Source organism: Haliotis asinina, chromosome 2 (assembly GCF_037392515.1).
Source record: "Haliotis asinina isolate JCU_RB_2024 chromosome 2, JCU_Hal_asi_v2, whole genome shotgun sequence".
NCBI classification, from domain to species: Eukaryota; Metazoa; Mollusca; class Gastropoda; order Lepetellida; family Haliotidae; genus Haliotis; species Haliotis asinina.
In genome coordinates this window covers 27,673,553-27,697,993 of record NC_090281.1, presented here as the reverse complement: position 1 = coordinate 27,697,993, position 24,441 = coordinate 27,673,553, and the positions used below count along the sequence as shown (strand labels likewise).

Below are 24,441 nucleotides of genomic sequence, written 5' to 3'. Positions count from 1 at the left end.
TACTACCTACCTTCAGTCCTACCTTATCAACGGCTTTTCATCTGGCTTTAACGTTGCAAAACACTCACTCACAGGGTGAACGTTTACTCCTCGTAGCGATGCAACACTACCTTGTTACTATTTCAATATGATATATCCTCTCGGACAAATGGAGTGATGTGTAAACCAGGATGTGAATCACAGTGGGTGTATAGAAACCTGATCACTGCACATACCTTGTGTGTCACCAGGGTTGTGGCGATAATTCTGACGCTGATCTAATTTTCGCCACATCTCAGTAGACACTTGGAATGTCCATCCTTTGTTCTGACAGGAAACGAGAACGGTACATAGAGAGGATGGTTTGTAAGGGTTTTAGTTTGGTGGTTCTGTTGACAGTGCTGCAGAGCGGTAATTGTAAGTAACTCATGTTTTGTCCCAGTATACACGGTGCTACACTATATAAGCAGTTTAATAGTGACTATTTCACAAAGCGGAAACCTCTGTAAGAAATTTTCTATTCTTTGTTGGGACATTGAGCTTGACACCGAGCTAGTCGTGCAACAAAAAGCGCCTACTGCGTCGACTGGCGATTTCGTATCCGAGGCATCTACACACCATCCAACCGTCGTCAGATGTGCATATGCCTTATTTCTGAGGTATCATAAGTCACTCTTCCTGGTTTGTACTGTTCGTGATAGAAATGGTCGTCTGCCTCTATGCAAGGCCGATATAAGACAATTTCGGACCATTCTGTTGGACATACAACGACGTGGAAGCGAGACTATTCTGGAAATTTGAAATGACATGAACGAATGAAGCCTTGTGATTCTGAGAAGAGCTGTTTCTTGGTGGTCGATCGCTAACAGTCCTTTAGATTAGGGCCATGAATAGTTAACAATAGCAAAGTTTGCCTGAATCACGACTGTGTGTATGTGGAACGCAATTGGGGTACCACATACAACCTAGAACAAATACGATACGTGATCGTCCGTACATTGTGATAGCATTGCATAGCATATCAGTTAGTTTTGAAGTAGCTGATACTGAAGTATGTTTCCAACCACAATGTTCACAAAAGATATACCAGTCTATAAGGGATTGTTACCTCTTTAAATCTATTTCGAGGTGTGGCACGGCGCGGTGTCCCTATATGTATGTCGTCCGTGCATATTTACTTCACGCAGCGGCGTACTTACCTGCATTTACACGGAAGAATGGTCATCACATTTCGTTGTGTGGAGGTGCACCAGAAGCTTATCATCATTTGATACTCCCGATTTACCAGACCTTTGTGAAACATAAAATATGCACAAACGTCACATCATTCTATTATTGTCGATTTAACTTATGTTATTTCTATTGTAATTCCACAGTACCGTGTAGCTGTTACAGCAACCTGACATCTATTGGCTATTACATTTAGTAACGTTGTTCCTATCGTATGAAGAGATAATCATTAACTGAAATATTTGTTTAAAAAAACAACATGTCAACAAAACTCGAAGGAAAACAAAACCACGAAAATGTAAACGTTTCTTGTCGTAATACACTTGGTTACTGACGAGTATAGAAGTATCTGTCAAATGACACTCTCGCTGACACTACAGAGATTGAAGTAAAGGTTTTTCTTACATTAATATAGTACACGCATCCCTGACAGGTCAGCTTCTGGCACTTTAGAATTCACAGGAACATTACTGACTGAGACGGAACTTGTCACCCATCCGTTGTTGTTTTGAGAGAGTGACTTAGGTTTAAAGCCGCTTGTGGCAATATTACATCAATATTACTTCGGAGGGAACACCAAAATGGGCTTTACCAACTGCACTCGAATCTTCGGTGTGACGAGTTTAACCACTGGGCGACCCCACCAAACCGAGTTTGTCAGAACAATGGAGGTCACATGGTTATAAATGACATTGGCGTTGTAGAATATGACTGCAATTTGAAGATTCCCTTGGCCTTTGATGGATATCATTCAAGTCATATTGATACTGACCTCTCGATAGCAGGAACACTGCTGTTCACATTTTGCGCATTATAATACTTATTGTCACTGGTACTTCATACCTTCGTGCTTTTATTTGGGCTCAACAATAACAGGCTTAAGAACAAAATTCATTGAAGTAATTTCGTGTTGAATTGACTTTCCAGGTGAAGACTACTTGGTGTCTGTGGCATACAGAGGCAAATACGCGTACCTCAAGTACATAGCAGGAGAAACTGGGGGCCTGGTGGAGATACAGTATCCACACCTCGCCTACAGAGGATCGTATGAATTGACCCTCTTCCGTGGTAGTTCAGTCCGTATAAACGATCAGAAAAAAATCACGACTATGACTGTGAGCGGAAGTGACACAGATATAAACATTGTGGTAGATGCTGACGGTGTATTCTCTCCCCTTCCAATATCTGCCCTTGGAACCAACTATATTGTACCATCCAGCCTCACCCCTAGCCGTTACTATGAGTCCTTGTTACTAATAGCTACCCACAACATGAGTACTACTGTTGATATATTCTTTCGAATGGCCACGGGAAGTGTTAACTTTGCCGGTTACTATTACAGTGATGGCGATAAATTATCCCTTAAACTCAATCCATATCAAACGTTGAAGATGTCGACTATATATGATCTGAATGGAACAGTCATTACCAGTGAACAGAGCATAGCCGTCTACAGTGGTATGGAATATGCCTCTAAGTACACTGTGTATGACCAACTACTGCCGGTCAAGCACTACGGACAGGAGTATGTTGTTGCTGTAGACGACACCAAAATGGAGATGCAGATCATCAGTGAACACAGCCACGTGCAGATAACATTCAGTTATGGGGCTACAGCCTCTACTGGCGAGCGTCGTGTCTATAACCGCTCACTTGAACGTGGAGAAAATCTTCACTTCACCGCCAGAAGCCCGGTACTGGTGACTCTCAGTAGAGCAGATGGTTACAACAGTTCCTTCACAACCGTCCCACCAGTACACTCGTACGTCACACACAGATCTGTGTGGTTATATTATAACAATCTTGATACAAAACTAAAGATTCTAACCGACAGGAGATCGAGAGTGCTGATTAAAGATACACGACTAAACAATTTTCTGACATGGGTGGACATAGCGGGCAGCAGATACAAAGCCGGCACATTGGTACAGTCACAGTCACGACGTGTAGAGTTTACATTCGTATCCAGCGACTTCCCCTTCACAGCTCTGTCCTTCTATAACGGAACAGTATATAACACCGGCTACAATCTGTCTGTTGAGGAACCAGAACGTTATTCAGGTATTTGTCACAGTTTCCACGGATATTCACCACACCGTTCTGTTTATAATTCTAGAACGTTTTGACTCTTTAGTACATCTCTGTAATATGTAGATCTATGTAGGCTGAAGTACAGCTCTGTGAAACAGATTGAGTTTGATTATTACGTCTTTGTCCCTATTCCTTACTAAAAGGATTACTTAAAACTTAAAACCCGTATCACTTCAGTATTTCTTCCAAAAATGTGCTTACGTGCCAGCATATAATTTATATTGACACATGGCCTCACTGACCTATGTCAATTGAAATACTCGTTAATGGAGATCTCTGGATATAAACATCTATATCTAGACATACATCTAGATGTATTATTCAATAAGCAGGTCATCAAGTACATAAAGAGGACTATGCCTTACAGGTGAAAGTTACTTGATGGCACTCGATGGGTACTCCAGGCACAACAGCGATTACATCCTTCGGATACTCGCCAGTGCTGGAGAGACAGGAGGCCAGTGGCAGGTACAGGATCCACACTCTGGGCGGGTCTGGTCTCGGCGCTTCAATCCTTACAACACAGACTACTTTTACCTCAATACCACAACTACCAGTGTAGTGCTTGTTCATGTCGGAGATGATGCTATTCAGGTCGAAGGGGGAATGAACTCTTACACGTCTTTCTCTCCCATCCCGTGTCGGCACTAGGCACGAAGTACATCATGTCATCTTGCCTTCCTTCTACTGACAACATTTACCGGGACACAACGTCGTCCATATCCGTCTTGGTGATAGCCACACACAACAAGAAGGTGGATATTGACATCATCTTCAGACTGGACGGCAACGTCACGTATGACGGCAGGACATATATCAACGGGGACACTCTCAAGGTAGGATTAGAAAGGTATGAATATTTCTCCTTAAACAGTTCATCGGATATGACCAGAACCATCGTTTATGCTACGGAAGCAATAGCTGTGTATAGTGGAACATACGATGTGCGCAATACAGTCTTCACTACTTTCGAGCAATTGCTGCCTGTAAAGCATTATGGAAAGGAGTATATTGTCGCTATCGCAGACTCTGTATACTTTCGGGCGTATTACCGAACATACGAGCATGACCTACCATACCAGCTTCAAGTTGTTACTGACCACAGTGACACAGGCATCATGTTTGATAACGGTTCTTCCATATCAATGGGTGAAGATCGATTGTACCGTAAACAATATGGAAATACTGAACTGTTCTACTTCAACACCACAAGGCCAGCCATGGTCACATTGTGTACATTTGGAATGTATTACTCTTATGATGCGCTAGTTGTAGTGCCTCCAGTAAGTCTCTACTCCTCGATAACAACACTACAAGCCCGAAGTACTATGCAGATACTGACAGACCAAGAACATGTCGACGTTCAACAAACCCATCACGCTACGTCTACAGTCTACAGCTCCCCGGTCACATTCAAGAATGTACCAGGTACAAGATACAAAGTGGATACATTGAGAGGTGTAGGATACACAACAGCCATCCGTTCTAATTCTTCCTTTGCATTACTTGGATATGACATGACCATATACAATGGAGGATACAGTTTTTGGACATATCCTAATACAGGTTGGTCTATTAATGTACATAGAGGATATTACGAGTGTGATATTATGTTATATTATATCAAATGTTGGTATTTGTTGGAAATGCCGACGTAAAGGCACGAGCGTAGTATGACATGGACACGAATGTGATATTCAGCAAAAACGACAGAATAAATTATCAACGTTATTAGGCAATGACCTTAGCACCACTAACAAACAGTTACCATACTATCACAAATGAAACAAGTTGAGCTGAGTTGGGTTTTACCGGGAGTTGAATGTACCTAAGCTGCCAAAGTGTGCCAACTTTACTGGGAGGCTGCAACTGACACAAATGGCTTTTCAACTTAGTCATGGGTTGGTTCACGTCAAGTGTGTTGTCAGAGCAGTTGTTTGTACTAACGCACTTGAAGATAATGTTAATTACAACACTAGGAATGGAACCCAAATAGTTAAGCAATGCAAGTAAAGATATAATGATTTTAATTGTGATATGCATTTCATTGAAAAATATTGATCGACGTTGTTTTAATAACAGTAATATTGCAAGAGAATCTCGAAGGGACGCTGTCTGTTAAATACCAATCTGTAAATGGACGTATTAAAGCATTGTGATATTTTATGAGTGAAGACAGTAGCTCCCTTCTATATATCGAGGCTTGACATGGAACAATTCCTTGTAAAGTGATATTTTTCCTTGGGTGTCGTATGAAAATTGGGAATCCCGATATTCTTGCTCTCGTCGATAACATAAGTATGTTTGAAGCGATTGAAATCCTATTTTCCACATTTAAATGTATATGTATTGACTATAAATCCTTAAATTCTCCACTTGGCGTCTACCATTATGGAATTCAAGAAGGGACATAGTAACTGTTGTTTAAACAATATGTGTGCCGAATATGTGTGTGTTTACCACTGTAGGTATAAATAGCAAATATGAGCAGAATTTGTCAATAAAAACTGTCACAAAAAGTTTAGTGTGGGGATTCCGGGTATCGTGTACAAGACTTGATTGTAACGTTCTGTCAAGTTTCATTCCAAGCTAAATCAAAGACATTTATTAAAAGTACATGTGAGCAACGCCACGAGTACTATGAACAAAACCTCAAATGACATTATTTCTGTGTCAGACTTCTACTTTTAATTTACAAAAACCTTAACATTATTTACTCAAGAAAAGGAGTTTAGACTAAAATTCTAGTAAGGCTCAGTTACGACTATTGTGCCAATTGAGGATCTTTATCTCAGGTCGTGAAATACTGAATACTTGGATATTATTCAAGACAATGTAGATGCTAAATGGATTCATGCAATCGTTTCAGAGACTTCCACACCAGATGGAAGCGGTAACAAGTTAAATACAAGTGGTTCCATCCAATGTGAGTATTTCTCCTTTTCTCGAGTTAGTGAATTGTACAGATTGAAATACAAGAGTCCTTCTAACATAAACATTTCAATGAATCATTTTTTATGAAAAAGTATAATGTGTCGAAGACAAAAACATTCATTTCAGCTGGCAGTTCCAACAACTCTGCAATGACCGTGGGTCTAGTCTGTGCTATTGTCATCTTGGCTCTCCTCGGCGCTTTTGTGGTATATGTGTTATACAGGTAAGTCTCAGATATTTTTTCCTCTCAAAAATCTTAGTTCTTGAATGTGCTGATATAAAGTGAGTGAGTGAGTAATAGTTTATAGTCACATAGGCAATATTTCAGCCATAATTGGTTTACATAGTACTTTATGTTAAATTATGAAAAAGATGCCGTCGAAGGACAGTAAAACCGCCTAGGATATCACAGTCTCAAGAAGAATAAAAAATAGCATATATCTCTAAAACAGGACAAACAATATAAAAGGGGATGATATAAGGACTGGTTGAGAGTATAAACAAGGGTGTGGAAAGAGGACATGGTAACCATCTGATCGTCATATTTGTCGGCTACTTTGACAAAAAGGTTGTCTTTAGGACATAAACTGCCCCTGAAAAGCAATAAAGGTCAAGGACACTAACCTTGGAAATAGTGATTACGTCCTGTCTAAGAAACATGCTTAACTGATTGTGGATTACATACAGACAGTCGTAGCTTAAGCGTATGTTCGAGAGAGAATCTCTTCAGACTGTCAATCCCATAGGGTTCTCCTGTGTGTAAAACGTCTACATGGTCTAAGGTAAAGCTTCGGTAACATTTCAATATAGTTTAGAGTTCATGCTCAGGGGTTATTAAGCGATTGAGATCATAGTTGCTAACTACGTTTTGTTGTTGTTTTGCTGTATTTTGTAATGTAAGTTCCAAAATGTGCTAACCGTTGAGCCGTACTTTTATCTGTTTCTCCGTATTCCTATAGCCGAAGGAAGACGATGCCATTTACGAGAGCTGCAGAACAAGCTACCGATGCTCCCTCAACCTCCATGGCCATCTACGCGGTGCCTGATAGTGTTACTGGTGGTGCAGCAGGTGAAGACATGTACACGGGGCTGAGATTCAAAGCCACACACAGCGACATCAACATCGACGACAGTACTGCTGCATATGAGAATTATGAAGGCAGGAGATAGTTCGAAAGTTAAGACAAATTCGAGCATGAAGCGACAGAGCTTCTGGCACATCCATGTGCCATTTTGTCAAAACGAGTGATCTCTCTACACTTTGACGAACACAATGATACATATACTGATGTGTTTGTGTTTGGTTTAGCTCCCCGAAGTAAGTCTTCATATAAATATTCAGGGGTTTGGAAAGATACTGTATGTATCATAATCCACAATGAAATGTGAATTTTCACATGCATGCTCAAAATGTCAGGTTCCTCGTATCAACGACGTGAAACGCGAGGGAATACATATTGTTGTTCTTATATGATCAGTGTTCAAATGACTTAAATGTTCCCAGAATGTATCCTCAGTTGGCACTTATGCCAGTACGTAAAAAATGTATTTTAACATGTTGTCATAAAGAGTAGAGCGTTGACCGAGAGTTAGCTGTGTGTTTTTAAACAAGCATAATGCTTCATTCAAGCTGCTTGAGAGATGGGTGGAACTGCTTACCCTGTTCATATAATTTCATCTTGCTCTCTAGTGAGTGAGTGAGTGAGTGTAGTTTTACGCCGCACTCAGCAATATTCCAGCTATATGGCGGCGGCCTGTAAATAATCGAGTCTGGACCATACAATCCAGTGATAAACAACATGAGCATCGATCTGCGCAATTGGGAACCGATGACATATGTCAAGCGAGTCAGCGAGCCTGACCACCCGATCCCGTTAGTCGCCTATTACGACAAGCTGAGTCGCCTTTTATGGCAAGCATGGTTTGCTGAAGGCCTGTTCTACTCCGGGACCTTCACGGGTCTGCTTTCTAGAGATTGGACACTTTTGTTTTCTTTAGTGCTGTAACTACTATGTATTTCATTCGTCATGGGTTTTGTTCTATTTCTCGTTATAGCTATTGGTCTTATTGTTGGTGTAATGTCTATAGTGTATTGACACTCGTATGATATGTGTTTTCATTGTTTAATTTCCATAGTTAAATTCGACATAATCAGTTGTGTTTGAGACATATTTCATATTTCACATAATATAACACTGGCACACTATTCACTTTTGACATACAGTCACGTGACCGTTAACAGCTACGGCCAAGAAAATAAGCAGGTCAGGGCATTCCGCGTAGTGTTTGGCAGGGGGTACAGTGGTATATCACACAAAACAGTACAGTGGTGTCTGTCGTGCTTGTGGGGTTTGTTTGACCAAACTGTTCCTTACTTAAAAATAATTGCACTGATCAACCATTTGATTGATTTCGTTTGACCACTACTTTTTACGTTTCAATGTTATAAACTCCCTAAGAAAGGCACCGAACATCCCTATCACAGACGAGATTTTATTTAGATCGGTCATGTTAGAATGGAGACAACAATTTGAATCAATCAATTTTTGGAACATATTATGTTGATTTCGTAAATATAGAACCTTTCAGCAGGCGGAAACCGACTAGATTACAACAGGTAAGTCTAGTTGTTGACTTTATGATATTCAACAAAGTGACGATGTCTGTGTCTTTATTGATAACAAATAGGAACATAAAACAGCGTGAAGCAATTTTATACAAGTGTTAATAAGGGAGTTTGATGAGCATACAGTTATATCACATGTCCTAATGTGGGAGGGTACTTCTGAGTGATAGTGGAAGAAATTCAACGTTTGACTCCCTTTGTGTTGGTCATTTTGTTTCTATTTGTCAGCTACTGTTTCTTATGATGTCAAAGTTTACTGTTGACTGACATTTGTAAACTTTGGCTATATTTATCGTCATTTCATATGTTCACATGTTTATATCTTTATATTTGTTACGTTCCTTTGGTCACTCTTTTCTCTTTTGTTTGTTTTACGTTGTTTCTAAATTTTAATAATAATATCATATCATGTTTTCTGTAATATTAAGGCAATGCATAAAATTTTACCGAATTTGTGTTTTAATTGGAGATATCTAAATATATTTTGTGCTTTTTGTTTTCACTCGATAAACCTTACTTTGTTTGATATTCTGTGTTTTTGTATAATTAAGTTGTTAGCATCATTCAATAAACGTCTTCACACACTGTTTGGATTCCTTAAACCTATCTGAAACAGTATTCAAATTAAACATCTGCATGTCAGATTCATCACTAATAAGGATGTGTCGTTTTGGGGCTGGGGCTATTAGGGATAGTAACTTGACTGTTTTGTTTTCCTTTTGTTGTTTTGCGACATATTTTTCTATTTCTCCTAAAAACAATCATCACTGTTTTCAGTACGTAAACGGATGTGTGTGTATATGTCGGCTGTCTTCCGTCGTTTGGAGTAGTTGATCACTGGATTATCTGGTCCAGACTCGCTTATTTACAGACCACCGTCATATAGGTGGAATATTGCTGAGTTCATCGTAAAACTAAACTCATTCACTGTTGGAGTAGGGTTGTTTGTGATTTGAGCATTTTTGCTAATATCCTATATTCATTTTTATTTACTTTCTGCTGTGACTACTATTTAGTTTAAATCAGTAAAATTTGGCATAATCATCTTGGATTGAAAAGTACCTCTGAATTTACACTGACACACAAGACAACTTAGAGATAGCGTTTATCATCACGCCCCATTTGGAATCCACCAAAAATCATCCACTGGGCTTGCGAGAGAAGGGTTGGGCAAAATCCCTAATATGTTCCTGTCATACTTCTTTGTGCCTCGTTGCACGTTTAAAGAACTGTATGCCAGAATTGTGCCACTTGGTTCTTGCTTTCTACTACCTTGCCCGCAAAACTGTGTCTGCTAGGGTTAGTAAGGAAGTTTGATGTAGGCATACAATTGTTGACTTTATGATGTTCAACAAAGTGGGCACCCGTGGCGAGCCACCTCCTCGTGGTGGGTGCTGGGTAACGCTAAGAGCTCGCCAACACCCCCGTAGTGGACCCGGGGGGATATTTGGTCCACCAACCCGTTTGCCGTGGGTTGGGGCCCTGTGTCGGCGGAGGAATGGATCCTGGTGGTTGAGGGCAATAGGAGCTTGCAACCGTGTTCCTGTTGCTCAATACACCACTTTGGCCCTGACTTCGCCTAGACGGGCGGTCCAATGGGCCCGGTTCGACCAATCGGCTGGTCATGCCAAGCCCTGTGCATGGAATCTATGTATATTTATCATTGCACAAGTATAATTTGAAATTAATGTAATTTTGGTCTTGGTTTTATTTTTATAAACATGTTTGATTTGAATTCTGACGTTCAAAACTTTGCCTAGAGTCTTATGCCCAGGAGGCGATGGCTCATGGGCCAATCTGGTGGATCAATTGTTCATAATTCTTCTGCTGGAGTATATCATCCGGGTATCCTTGGTGCTGTAGGCTGGAGGCCCGCTTGCTTTAGCATTGTCCTTGTGATACTCCGTGGTGGGTGGTGAGCTCGGATGATGAAACCTAAATAACTCACCATGGCTTACGAAACCCTTACTAAAAAGAGCAAACGTCCTCTTGAAAATGACCCTGTTGATGACCTCAGACCGTCTAAACACGTTGACTACTGGCCACGTTTTATTGTCATTGAGACCAAAGATAATGCACCTTTAAAGTTAAACCCTTTTGCGGTGTCTAAAGGTATCCAAGGCATTGCCGGTGATGTAAAGAACATTAGACAATTACGTTCTGGTGCACTGTTGATCGAGTGCGCCAAAAGGCAACAGTCAACGAACCTTTTGAACACTGACACTTTCGTTGGCACTCCGGTTACTGTCACGGCCCACAAAACACTGAACACGAGCAATGGAATCGTACGTGATCGAGATCGCTTACTGGCAGACATGTCTGAACTTGATATCGCTTCCGAAATGAAAGATCAGGGTGTATTATATGTCAAACGTTTCACAACCCGTAAAAACAACACAACTATTGAAACTAATACCTATCTGTTTTCTTTCTCATCACCTACTGCTCGAACATCACTTAAAGCTGGATACTGTAATATCAGTGTGGAAAAGTACATTCCGAATCCCCTTTGGTGTTTCAAATGCCAAAAGTTCCGCCACGGTGTCAATACTTGCACATTGTCTGTTCTCACTGCTCACTGCAGTGAAAAGACACGCACAACAGAAGATTGTGACAGTAACGTAAAAAAATGCACCAACTGCTCAGGCGACCACTCCTCATTTTCAAAACAGTATCCTGTTTGGAAAGAGCAAATGGAGATAAACAGAATAAAGTTTACTAAAAATATCTCCTTTTCTGAGGCAAAAAAAATGGTAAAGAGGTCTGATCTTCCAGAAAGTTATGCTACAGTAGCAAAAACTTCATTGGAGTCTACCCCTAAAATAACAAAATCATCCACAGACTGCCAAACTACCTTGACTTGGGTAAATTGTGATTCTCCACAGCTTTTGTACCCTGCCATATCATCTCAGACTGAGGAATCACTTCGTAGTACCTCAAAGTCTTCTTCTGATCACAAATCATCATCTCACTCACACTCAAAGTCTCAATCGACAGCTGATAGTAAACAAACTGTGAAAAGTAAACCGAAGCCTAAGCCTGATGCTTCAAAACAACAAAGTGGCAGAGCTCCTAAAGGGTCACAGAACAAAATTCAACTGTTTAATAAATACGGGTCTCTTGAAGACATGGACATTTCTGAGAACGTCCATTCTAGGGCACATAGCTTGTCGCCTTCCAAAAGAGTGCGGGGTAGATCCCCAATAAATCCCCCCAAAAGATAGTTTATTCCAATAATATTATACAGTGGAACTGCAGAGGATTGAGGACTAATTTACAGCTATTAGTCCAAGATTTTACACCTTCAGCGATATGTCTCCAAGAGACATATTTAAAACAACCAGATACATTTGACCTTCGTCAATTTAATGCATAACATTGTTTTTCACCTCCGGGTGATAGGGCCACTGGCGGATCATCCGTTCTAGTCAGACAAAACGTTATTCAAAGCCATGTTTCACTTAATACTAATATGCAGGCTGTTGCAGTGAGAGTTACTTTACATGTAGCGTTTACACTATGCTCTCTTTATATTTCGCCGTCTTCGACGTTTGCCAAAACTGATCTTCAAGCTCTCTATGACCAGCTCCCGAAGTTCTGTATTATAATGGGAGATTTAAATGGGCACAACCCACTCTGGGGTAGTGTAGCTACAAACACTAAAGGTAAGTTATTGGAGGATTTTTGTTCTGACAATGATTTATGTATTTATAATGATGGTTCAAGCACATATTTACACCCTGGTACAGGGACCTATTCTGCTCTCGACTTGTCACTCACAAATTCTGAACTACTAAATGACTTTGAATGGGCAGTCCACGATGACCTCTGTGGAAGTGACCATTTTCCTACTGTATTAAAAGCTGTAACTCCATCTGATGTTCCTCCATCATCAAGGCGAAATTTTAAAAAGGCTAACTGGGCTTTATATGAAACACTGTGTTCTGAAAAACTTCAACCTGGGCGTTTTATTGACGTTCCCGATGCTATTAAATGTTTTTCTGATGAATTGAACGCCATAGCTGATGAGTGTATACCAATGTCCTGTGTAGTTCCACACATAAGAAAACCATGGTTCAACGATGAGTGCAAACAAGCTAGGAAGGCAAGGAAAAAAGCAGAACATTATTTCCGTCGCCATCCTATGGTGCATAATTTAAGTAAATTTAAAATTCTAAATGCTAAAGCGAGGCGTACTTTTAAACAGAACAAACGCCAATCTTGGCAAAATTATGTATCCAAAATAAAATCTCGGACACCCATGTCCAAGGTATGGAACATGGTCCAGAAAATTAAAGGTAAAGGTACTAAATCTACTGTCCATCATCTTAAACATGGAGATCAGTTACTTACGGATAAATCTGATATCGCAAATAAACTGGGCGAAACCCTTGCTAAACACTCTTCCTCTTCCAACTATTTACCTAAATTCCAGCAATATCAAAAACAACAAGAAAAGAAAAGTATTAATTTCAATTCTGATAATGGGGAAGATTATAATGAAACTTTTTCTATTCATGAACTCCATACTGCCCTTGATCAAGCTCACGACACTGCAACAGGAGCTGATAACATACATTATCAACTCCTGAAGCACTTACCAGAATCCTGTTTAGAGACGCTCTTGTATATGTTTGATGATATTTGGACTTCCGGGAAATTTCCTTCTTCATGGCGTGATGCTATAGTGGTACCCATACCTAAACCTGGACGTGATCATACGGATCCGTCCAATTATCGTCCGATTTCATTGACAAGCTGTGTTTGCAAGACCATGGAACGCATGATAAATAATCGACTTGTTTGGTATTTGGAAATTAATACCCTTATCACAGATATACAATGTGGTTTCCGTAAAAACAGAAGTACGGTCGATCACTTAGTTCGTTTGGAATCATTTGTAAAAAACGCATTAATTAACAAACAGCACGATGTGTCTATCTTTTTTGATCTTGAGATTTACATGACTTCGGATTGCGAGGTCGTTTGCCTGAATTTATAGCCAAGATTTTGAATAACAGACAATTCCAGGTCCGTGTGGGTTCTACCCTGTCTGATCATTACAATCAGGATCAGGGTGTTCCACAAGGCAGTATTTTGTCTGTCACTCTTTTTAGCATCAAGATCAACAGTTTATCTAAAGTTTTAAACGATTCAATTGATGGATCGTTATTTGTGGATGATTTTAATATTTATTGCCGTGGTGAAAATATGCATACCATTGAACGGCAATTGCAGTTGTGTTTAAACAAGATTAATAAATGGTGTCTTGAAAACGGCTTTAAATTTTCTAAATCAAAAACTAACTGCATACATTTTTGTCGAAAATACAAACCACATAAAGACCCTGAACTATCTCTAGATGGGACGGCCATTAAAGTTGTGAAGGAAGCCAAGTTCTTGGGTCTTATCTTTGATTCACATTTAACGTTTTTACCACATATTAAGTAACTTAAAACTAAATGCCTGAAAGCACTTGACTTGTTGAAAGTGGTTTCAAATTCAAAATGGGGAGGGGATCAAGCTACCCTTCTCCATCTATATCGATCTCTCGTGCGTTCAAAACTTGACTATGGCTCCATTGTCTATGGTGGAGCCTGCAAAAGCAACTTAAAACTATTAGATTCAGTCTATCATCAAGGTCTAAGACTTTGTCTTGGCTCCTTCAGAACTTCACCTGTTGACAGCCTGTATGTCGAGGCTGATGAACCATCTGTTGAGCAGCGACGTATAAAATTAGCTTTACAGTATGTAACAAAACTATGTTCAAATGAATCAAACCCTGCATATAACTGTGTCTTCAATCCTCTGTATGAGGATTTATACAATAAAAAACCTTCTCTTGTTCCGCCTCTTGGATTAAGAATAAAACCACTTATTTCTGCTGTCAGCATTGAGCTGGAAAACATAGCTCCTTCCCGTCTTCTTTCTTCTCCTCCTTGGCAGTTGGTTAGGCCACAAGTGGACCTAACATTTACAACTTTTAAAAAATCAGAAACGAATGAATTACAGTATAAACAAGAATATAATCAACTGAAACATAAATATAGCAATTATAAATACTTATTTACAGATGGGTCCAAGGACGGTGGCGCTGTGGCTTGTGCCACTGTCATTGGATCCAGAACAATATCTTCTAGATTACCAGATAACTGTTCTATTTTTACAGCAGAAGCTAACGCCATAATAACAGCTCTTAAATATATTCAAAGACACCCTAAACGTAAACAATATATAATCTATTCAGACTCTCTTTCTTGCCTTCAGGCTATTAAAAATATATCTTGTAAACATCCACTTTTAATTGAAATTATTGAATTGTATAATAATCTTGCCACTGGCCAATACGACATCGTCTTTTGTTGGTTACCCAGCCACGTAGGTATTTCCGGTAACGCAATGGCCGATCTTGCTGCCAAGGCAGCACTCAACAAATCTGTGACACCACTTCTTATTCCATACGCTGATTATAAAGCTAGCATTAGAACTTACATCCGTGATCTGATGCAGAAGAAGTGGGACATCCAAGTAGGTATAAATAAATTACATGAAATAAAACCGCATATTGGTTACACTTACTTGGGTTGTCAGTCCAGATTTGAAGAAGTTATTTTAAGACGATGTCGTATTGGCCATACTAGATATACTCATGTGCACCTTTTGAAAGGTGAGGATCCTCCGTTTTGTATCCCTTGTGATGAGAGAACCACGGTCAAGCATATTATGCTTGACTGTGTTGAATTCTCCATCACAAGGGATAAGTATTTTACAGTTAAAACAATGAAGGATCTTTTTACTAGCGTTAATTCATATTTAATTATTGTTTTTTTAAAAGAGATTGATTTTTTGGTGGAATTTTGAATGTTAAGTTGTGTAAATAGATGTATTTTAATGATTGGTAGTTTGGATTAGAAACTTGAATTGTTGGTGGCTGTACCCTCAAAGGGGGTTGAAGTATTGTAAAATTATTGTCCTCCTGAGAGGGTACGTAAGTCCACAAACATTCACAGTAAATTTAAGTCTACCAGGATTTTAATCGTAGTATTCATGTTCTTTTAATTTCGGCTAACTTTTCGTACAATCGCCAGCAGCCGAAGGGATGGTGTAAATCCAACTAGGGTCCATGTAGGTAGCAAAGGTACTGTAAGTCCCCATGGTTCCTAGTGTGGTGATCTACCTTCTGTTGTTGACGATCTATAGTCTGTTTTTATATTGTATTGTCTAAATAGTGCTGTTAGTTTTAACTTCCTATGCTTGTTTTAATTGAAATTGTGATATTCTAGTTGTTTTACTGTCCTTCGTTGACGGGTATTTATGATGTATATATGCTCTTTTTTATTGTTCCAGATCGATTTAGTATTGGCCACGTTTCATTGTGATTGAGACTCCTGACAAGACACCTTTGAAGTTGAACCCCTTTGCTGTATCCAAAGGTATTCACGGCATTGCAGGGTATGTGAAGAACATAAGACGCTTACGTTCAGCTGCCCTGCTAATCGAGTGCGGGAAAAAGCAGCAAGCAGCAAATCTGATGAATATTAAATCTTTCGTGGGCATTCCCATCACGGTTTCTGCACACAAAACCTTGAATGCAAGTAAAGGTATCTTGAGAGATAGAGATCGATTGTTTGATGACATGTCGGACCTTGATATAGGATCTGAAATGAAGGATCAAGGTGTACTATATGTCAAGCGCTTTTCACCTGGCAGAAACAACGAAACCGTCAAAACAAATACGTATCTGTTTACTTTCTCATGTCCAAATGCTCCGAAATCAGTGAAGGCAGGCTACTGTAACATACAAGTTGATACCTACATCCCCATCCCGCTCAGGTGTTTTAAATGCCAGAAATGTGGACACGGTGTAAATACTTGCACATTGTCTGTTGTGTGTGCTCACTGTGGTGAGAAGACACACACACCAGAAGACTGTGACAGTGATTATACAAAAATGCACCAATTGCTTAGGCGACCATTCGTCCTATTCTAAACAGTGTCCTATTTGGAAATAGCAAATGGAGATCAATAAAATAAAATTCACTCAAAATATCTCTTTTTCCGAGGCCAAAAACTGGTCCAGAGATCTGATCTTCCAGAAAGTTATGCTACAGTAGCAAAAACATTATCGGGTTCTAGCTCTAAAACAACATCAACCACAGGCTGCCAAACTAACTTCACTTGGGTCAAATGCGATTCTCCACAGCTTTTGTACCCTGCTATATCATCACAGACGGAGGAATCACTTCCTAGTACCTCAAGGTCTTCTTCTGATCACAAATCATCATCTCACTCACACTCAAAGTCTCAAGCTGATAGTCAATAAACAGTGAAAAGTAAACCGAAGCCTAAGCCTGATGCTTCAAAACAACAAAGTGGCAGAGCTCCTAAAGGGTCACTGAACAAAATTCAATTGTTCAATAAATACGGGTCTCTTGTAGACATGGACATTTCTGAAAACGTCCACTCTAGGGCACATAGCTTGTCGCCTTCCAAAAGAGTGCGGGGTAGATCCCCAATAAATCCCCCCAAAAGATAGTTTATTCCAATAATATTGTACAGTGGAACTGCAGAGGATTGAGGACTAATTTACATGAATTACAGCTATTAGTCCAAGATTTTACACCTTCAGCGATATGTCTCCAAGAGACATATTTAAAACAAACAGATACTTTTGACCTTCGTCAATTTAATGCATAACATTGTTTTTCACCTCCGGGTGATAGGGCCACTGGCGGATCATCCATTCTAGTCAGACAAAACGTTATTCAAAGCCATGTTTCACTTATTACTAATATGCAGGCTGTTGCAATAAGAATTACTTTACATGTAGCGTTTACACTATGCTCTCTTTATATTTCACCGTATTCGGCGTTTGCCACAGCCGATCTTCAAGTTCTGTATGATCAGCTCCCGAAGCCCTGTATTATAATGGGAGATTTAAATGGGCACAACCCACTCTGGGGTAGTGTAAATACAAACACTAAAGGTAAATTGTTGGAGGACCTTTGTTCTGACAATGATTTATGTATTTATAATGATGGTTCCAATACATATTTACATTCTGGTACAGGGACCTATTCTGCTCTCGACTTGTCACCGACAAATTCAGAACTACTTAATGACTTTGAATGGGCAGTCCACGATGACCTCTGTGGAAGTGACCATTTTCGTACTATATTAAAAGCTGTAACTCCATCTGATGTTCCTCCATCATCAAGGCGGAATTTTAAAAAGGCTAACTGGGCTTTATATGAAACACTGTGTTCTGAAAAACTTACACCTGAACGTTTTATTGACGCTCCTGATGCTATTAAATGCTTTTCTGATGATATGAACTCCATAGCTGATGAGTGTATAGCAAATTACTCTGCAGTTCGACATATTCGAAAACCATGGTTCAGCGATGAATGCAAACAAGCTAGGAAGGCAAGGAAAAAAGCAGAACATTATTTCCGTCGGCATCCTATGGTGCATCATTTAAATAAATTTAAAATTTTAAATGCTAAAGCGCGTACTTTTGAACAGAACAAACGCCAATTTATGGAAAAAATTAAGTATCTAAAATAAATTCTCGGACACCCATGTCCAAGGTATGGAACATGGTCCAGAAAACCAAAGGTAAAGGTGCTAAATCAACTGTCCATCTTCTTAAACATGGAGATCAGTTACTTACGGATAAATCAGATATTGCAAATAAACTGGGCGAAACCCTTGCTAAACACTCTTCCTCGTCCAATTATATACCTAAATTCCAGCAGTATCAAAAACAACAAGGGAAGAAAACTATTAATTTCAACTCAGATAATGGGGAAGATTATAATGAAACTTTTTCTATTCATGAACTCCATACTGCTCTTGATCAAGCTCATGATACTGCTACAGGAGCTGATAACATACATTATCAACTCCTGAAGCACTTACCAGAATCCTGTTTAGAGACGCTCTTATAAATTTTTGATGATATTTAGACTTCCGGGAATTTTCCATCTTCATGGCGTGATGCCTTAGTAGTACCAATACCTAAACCTGGACGTGATCATACGGATCCGTCCAATTATCGTCCGATTTCATTAACAAGCTGTGTTTGCAAGACCATGGAACGCATGATAAATAATCGACTTGTTTGGTACTTGGAAACAAATAACCTCATGACAGATACACAATGTGGTTTCCGTAAAAACAGAAGTACTGTCGATCACTTAGTGCGTTTGGATCATTTGTGAAAAACGCGCTAATTAATAAACAGCACACTGTGTCTATCGTTTTTGACCTCGAGAAAGCATATGACACAACCTGCAAATATGGCATTTTGAGAGATTTACATGATTTCGGTTTGCGAGGTCGTTTGCCTGAATTCATAGGCAATTTTTTAAATAACAGACAATTTCAAGTCTGCGTGGGTTCTACCCTGTCTGATCATTACAATCAGGATCAAGGTGTTCCACAAGGCAGTATTTTATCAGTGACACTTTGTAGTATAAAGATAAATAGTTTATCAAAAGTTTTAAACGATTCAATTGATGGGTCGTTATTTGTGGATGATTTTAATATTTCTTGTCGTGGTAAAAATATGCATACTATTGAACGGCAACTGCAGCTGTGTTTGAATGAAATAGATAAATGGTGTCTTAAAAATGGCTTCAAATTTTCTACATCCAAAACTAATTGTATACATTTTTTGTAGAAAATATAAGCCACATAAGGCCCCAGAACTATCTCTAGATGGCACTCCCATCAAGTTGTGAAGGAAGCCACGTTCTTGGGCCTCATCTTTGACTCCCACTTAACATTTCTGCCTCATATTAAGTCCCTTAAAACTAAATGCCTGAAGGCTCTTGACCTGTTGAAAGTTGTTTCCAACTCAAAGTGGGGAGGGGATCAAGCAACCCTCTTACACCTATATCGATCACTCGTCTGCTCAAAACTTGATTATGGCTCTATTGTATATGGTGGAGCCTGCAAAGCAACCTTAAACTTCTTGACTCTGTCCACCATCAAGGCTTAAGACTTTGTCTTGTGTCTTTCAGAACTTCACGTATTGATAGTCTCTACGTTGAGGCCGATGAACCATCTCTTACACAACGTGGTATAAAATTGTCTTTAAAGTGCATTACTAAATTATATTCTAATGGATCTAACCCTGCCTATGACTGTGTGTTCAATTCTCTTTATGAGGATTGAACACACAGTGAGTCTTCTCTTGTTCCGCCTCTTGGACTCGGCCGGCATTGAGCTGGAAAGTCTATCGCCTTCCCGTCTTCTTTCTTCTCTTCCTTGGCAATTGGTTAGGCCACAAGTTGACCAAATATTAACATCATTTAAACCATCAGAAACAAATGACTTACAATATAAACAAGAATATCATCAATTAAAACATATAAACAGCAATTACAAACCCTTATTTACAGATGGATTCAAGGACGGTGGTGCAGTAGCTTGTAGAATAGAATTCCGCCATATTAACAGCTCTTAAATATATTCAAAGACACCCTAAACGTAAACAATATATAATCTATTCAAACTCTCTTTCTTGCCTCCAGGCAATTAAAGATATTTCTTGTAAACATCCACTTTTAATAGAAATTATCGAATTGTATAATGATCTTGAATACGACATCGTCTTTTGTTGGTTACCCAGCCACGTTGGCATTTCTGGGAACACACTGGCTGACCTTGCTGCTAATGCAGCACTCAACAAATCTGTGACACCACTTCTTATTCCATACACTGATTATAAAGTTATCATTAGGTCTTACATCCGTGATCTGATGCAGACTAGGTGTGACACTCAAGTAGGTATCAACAAATTACATGAAATAAAACCCTGCATTGGTTACACCTACTTGGGTTGTCAGTCCATATTTGAAGAGGTCATCATGTGACGATGTCGTATTGGCCACACAAGATATACACATGAATATTTGCTTAAAGGTGAAGATCCTCCGTTTTGTATCCCTTGTGATGAAAGAACCACAGTCAAGCATGTCTTGCTTGACTGTGTTGAATATTCCATCAAAAGGGATAACTTTTTTAAATCATGAACTATGAAGGATCTTTTTAGTAATGTTAGTGCTCATTTAATCATTACGTTTTTAAGAGAATTAGACATGTTACATGACTTGTAAATAGATAAATATGTTTTGATTGGAAGTTGAATTAGCAACTAAGATTGTTAGTGGCTGTATCCTCGAAGGGGGTTGAAGTACCGTAAAATTATTGTACCCCTGTGAGGGTACGTAAGTCTCAAAACAAGTGAAGGCAGATTTAATTTTCCACTTTTTAGTCGTAGAATATGTGTTATTATAAATTGTGGTTAATCTTGCATACAGTCGCCTGCAGCTGAGGGGATGGTGTAAATCCAGCTAGAGACCATGCTGGTAGCAGAGATACTGTAAGTCCCCATGGTCCCTAGTATGGTGATCTACCTTCTGTTGTTGGCGATCTATGGTCTGATTATACATTGTACTGTCCAAATAGTGATAATATTAGTTTTTAAGTTTCCACGCTAGTTTTAAATACTAACTGTGATAGTCTAGTTGTTTTACTGTCCTTCGTCGACAGGTTCTTCATTATATGCATATACAGTCCTTTTTGTGTCTCGTATGTTCTCGTCACGATATGGCTGCAATATTGCCGACATGACGTTAAATATTAACTCACTCATCACACACTTAGTCCCATTTGTCAATCATAATATCAATCATACCACGGAGCTTTATGTTTCCCCTGCACTTGCAATATAGCTGAAAGAGATCACAAACCCAGATTCACGAGATAAGTGATCAATGTGCAATGATCCCAAAATATCGTAAACTATAACATTACATAAAGTCTAGCAGTCCCTATTTCAATAGATGTGGTTTTGTACGCTTGGAGGAAGTATTCCAGCTCTATGTGTGCATTTTATATTTATACAATTTTTTATCTAGTTATCGGGTCACGTACACATTTGTCATTAATTCTGTCATGCACCATGGATTGCTGTTCAAAGTTGTGTTCACCCAAACTCGCCATTTCATTGTAGTCACACCCTGAGCCATGTCAGTGCATAGTAACTGTGAGCAACCAAACAAAACGTATCTTGGTTATGGAAACATGTCTTGTTTCTTGCACAGAGTGAGGTTTCGATGTAGATTCTTACACCGTTAGGAAGATAAAGGTCTTTAGGTAGCTTGATAACGATATAGGAATCTACATGAAAACGTCCCTCTATTCAAGAAACAAGAAGTTGCCATTCTAAAGTTGTATGTTCAGTTTTGGCTCACCAATGTCCGGAATGCCGATCAAATAATTAAGCAATGTTATCGACTTCCTTCTCGATTTCACATTTGTAGACATGCGTGCTGCTTTTGGGCAAGAGCTCTACATACAATACCGTTCTTCTTGAGAAATTACCTATGAAACGAAATGCTAGGAATCAGCAACTTTCCGTCACTATACGTATTGGTAAATATTGTCAGGAGACAACCGTCACACTGACAGATACATGAGGTTATTAAGACTGTACATGAGTTAGTTTACGTAGCTTGCAGCATGTCCCCGTCAAAATCATGACATGAGAAATGAGCCTCAGGCATTGTTCTCTTGGTGAATCGAACCCTGAACTTCATCGTGATGAACGAACACTGTAAATACTAGGCTACCCAACGCCCAGATTGTACGAAAAATTCTGGATGCTCTCAATTCTGATACAATTAAAGACTACTTCGTGGCCACACATATCACTTCCTGAATCGTATAGGCACATGTTTAACTGTCATTAGGGAAGTTTTTGTTCTACCTTTGTTTCCCCACGGATTAGCCAACGGGTATTAAGTCGGACTAATTCACAGTATGACCTCCCTCTCAGTACCTCAACAGCTGACAGAGCGCATCATGTTCACAAACTGATCAGACTTGCTCAACATTCCACTTAAAGTGATGATTATGAAGTTTGCTCAGATTTTCTATGTTTTACCTTATGCAATGAGATATTCTTATTATCATATAATCAAGGATGGAGTTTTGGAGATGTATGAATCAGTTCTCAGTGATTACAAGCAGACGTTTATATTAACCCCTGAAATATTCAAAATACTGTTCGACCAAAGGCCGATACTTGAGAACATTGATACCAACACTCATGATTGGTTTATTGGTTGTTGTTCAACTCTGCAATCTGTCAACCAAGTCAGAGAACCTGACTGACCGATCCAGTAAGTCGCTTCTAACAACAAACATGGGTTGTTGAAGACCAGTTATGAGCCGAACCTTCACTGGTACCATCACTCATAAACATAACTGTCACGGACAAGGAAAACAGAGACAGAGAGATAAAGAGACCAGATAAAGAGAGAGGAAATACATATTGTACAGGTGTTTACCGGCGGTGATAGGGAACAATGTTCGATGTCATCGATGAACGTGTAAGAGGAAACTAATAACTCTATGTACAGTTGAATGGGCGAGAATATATCTTTAATCATACACACATGCGCGCGCGCACGCACGCATACACACACAAGCTAATATTCATCTACAGGATTACAGTAATAGATCATTTTCATTTATGTGAATTTACAGGGCGTGACCAAGTGTAACGTGTTATGCATGGAGATAATGTTTGCTAATATTTCTAGTGCATGAGTGAGTTTAGTTTTACGCCGCACCCAGCATTATTCTAGCTATATTCGAGTCTGGACCAGAAAATCCAGTGAACAACAGCATGAGCATCAATCTGCGCTATAGGGAACCGATGACACGTGTCAACCAAGTCAGCGAGACCACTCGATCCCGTTAGTAGCCTCTTACGACAAGCATAGTCGCCTTTTATGGGAAACATGGGTTGCTGAAGACTCCGGACCTTCACGGGCTTGTTAATATGTCTAATTCAGATAGATAGATTTACCTGTGGACAACTTTGTGGACAAGGCCACATCTATCCAAATTATCCACTGAACACTGCGATAGAGTGAATGAGTGAGAGAGCGAGTGAGATTTTAGTCACATCGACAGTTTTTCAGCCATATCATGACTAAGAAAATTGTAAATTTATAAATGAAAGTCAAGTAATATACCTACCCCGTCTACAGTAAACAATAACATTATCATTGAAATGAATTAAAACAAGTAATTAAATCTAAACTTGTTTAAAATATATGACAGTACTGTATACAAAGAAGCTATAATTCCCAAGAACTAAAGGTACTGGTCACCATATGCATATTAGCAATTTTAGACAATCTAGCCATAAATTAAAATGAATCATATACTGCGGTTAAAAAGTAGTAAGATAAATGTAAATGGGTCTTACGATATCGAGATAGACTAGTTGTATACGACAATCAAGTAATGAGACTGAAACAAACTAATTTTGCATATTATTAAGGTGACTAAAATCTAGACATGCCAACAATGTAGCATGTTGTTCAAAAACGATATTTTGCTTAAACCCAGGAAACGTATCGTATCTCTTGATGAGGTCTGGTTATCACATGATATAGATTTCATGTTGAGAGTTTATATATCAGGTGCTGTAGCTCACTCTCAAATGTTTAGTTCTGCTTAGAAAAAAAGTATTGCATACTTGTGTTCATTATTAG

At 39.2% G+C, this 24,441-nt stretch overlaps 1 pseudogene; it reads left to right on the top strand.

The window, feature by feature from the left end:
• Nucleotides 1-290: 290 nt before the first annotated feature.
• On the top strand, nt 291-7,404 carry LOC137271701 (uncharacterized; annotated as a pseudogene).
• Nucleotides 7,405-24,441: the final 17,037 nt, after the last annotated feature.